Source organism: Bison bison, unplaced genomic scaffold (genome assembly GCF_000754665.1).
Source record: "Bison bison bison isolate TAMUID 2011002044 unplaced genomic scaffold, Bison_UMD1.0 scf7180017864508, whole genome shotgun sequence".
In the NCBI taxonomy this organism is placed as follows: domain Eukaryota; kingdom Metazoa; phylum Chordata; class Mammalia; order Artiodactyla; family Bovidae; genus Bison; species Bison bison.
This window is the reverse complement of record NW_011495064.1, coordinates 1,141,840-1,143,905: the sequence shown is the minus strand read 5'-3', so window position 1 is coordinate 1,143,905 and position 2,066 is coordinate 1,141,840.

The following is a 2,066-nucleotide window of genomic DNA, read 5'->3' as shown; positions in this document are numbered from 1 at the left end:
CCATCCAAATCCCCATTCTCATTGAAGCTTCTGTGGTTGAGACCATCACCTCTGAATTACTGTAATTTATTCTTCACTGGTCATACAAAGCACTGATGTATTCTTAGCTAATCATCTCATTGCCCTCCTTAACACAGTTTCCATAGGACAACCAAAATGATCGGGTCACTTCATCCTCCTTGCTTAAGAACCCTTACTGCCTCTCTGATGTCAGACTAAACTGCTTAGTAGGACCCTGATTTTCTACTATTGTTTAAATATTCCCAGTCTTCCCATTGTCCATCTCACACCAATAACTAGTCATCTGGTAGGTCTTTCTGTTCCTCCAGGCCCTTGGCATAGGCTATTATTTCCATCCACATAGCAATGATATCAACTACTTGCTGGGAAAGGCACAGATGGAATGCACGTGCAGTCTTTATTATGCATTAGGCTCTCAATACAGTTTTCAGGTGGCTCAGTGGTAAAGAATCCACTTGCCAATGCAGGAGACACAGGAGACGTAGGTTTCGAACCCTGGGTCAGGAAAATCCTTTGGAAGAGGAAACCGCAACCCATTCCATTATTCTTGCCTGGAAAATCCCATGGACAAAGGAACTTGGTGGGCTTCAGTCTGTGGGGTCGCAAAGAGTCTGATATCACTGAGCACACACATACTGCACTGCAGGCTCTCAATAATTACCGGCTAAATAAGTGACTGGGGTGATGGATCGGTGCCTGGTGGCTCAGACAGTAAAGAATTCGCCTGCAATGTGGGAGACCTGGGTTTGATCCCTGGGATGGGAAGATTCCCTGGAAGAGGGCATGGCAACCCACTCAAGTATTCTTGCCTGGAGAATCCCCATGGATAGAGGAGCCTGGAGGGCTACAGTCCACAAGGTTACAAAGAATAGGACACAACCAAGCGACTAAGCACAGCACAGCACAGGGTGACTGATAAGGCCATGTCCTCTTGACTATAAATTGATTGTATTTTACATTAATTATTGTTAAACTAGGATTTCATTCTCCCTCTGGACATTATTTACATTTAATAATAAATGAACAACTGCAGTTCTCTTTGACAGCAAGACATTTATTCACTTTTCACAGTTGAAAATGCCTGGTGAAGTAAACAATTAAGACAGACAAAAGCTTTACCCCTCTGAGCTTTAAACAGTAACCAGACAACTTCATTCGTTCTAAAAATTATTATCTATCCCACTGACAATATACTCACAATACAGTGCCCTGGGTTCAACTGACCCGACCTCAAAGCACTTTGCAGGCGCTCACCATGAATTTAGAAAACAATTTGTTTCCCCTGAGATGATGGGCTTGGGGTATGAACAAATGCAAAGGATCCAAAAGACTGAATCACACAGAGAATTTTAACTAGTAGCTCCACCCTATGAGCCTCTGTCACCCTGTTTGTTTAGTCGCTTCAGTCGTGTCCTACTCTGCGACCCCATAGACGAAAGCCCACCAGGCTGCTCCGTCCCTGGAATTCTCCAGGCAAGAACACTGGAGTGGGTTGCCATTTCCTTCCCCAATGCAGCAAAGTGAAAAGTGAAAGTGAAGTCAATCTGTTGTGCCCGACTCGTAGTGACCCCATGGACCGCAACCCACCAGCCTCCTCTGTCCATGGGTTTTTCCAGGCAAGAGTACTGGAGTGGGGTGCCATTGCCTTCTCCGATACACTGAGCATATCACGAGAAATGACAGGCTGGATGTTACAAGCTGGAATCAACATAGGTGGGAGAAACATCAACAACCTCAGATACGCGGATGATACCACTCTGATGGCAGAAAGTGAAGAGGAAGTAAAGAGCCTCTTGATGAAGGTGAAGGAGTAGAGTGAAAGAGCCGGCTTAAGACTAAATATTAAAAAAACTAAGATCATGGCATCTGGCCACATCAGTTCAGTTCAGTTCAGTTCAGTTGCTCAGTCGTGTCTGACTCTTTGTGATCCCATGAATCGCAGCACGCCAGGCCTCCCTGTCCAATACCAACTCCCGGAGTTCACTCAGACTCACGGCCATTGAGTCAGTGATGCCATCCAGCCATCTCATTCTCTGTCGTCCCCT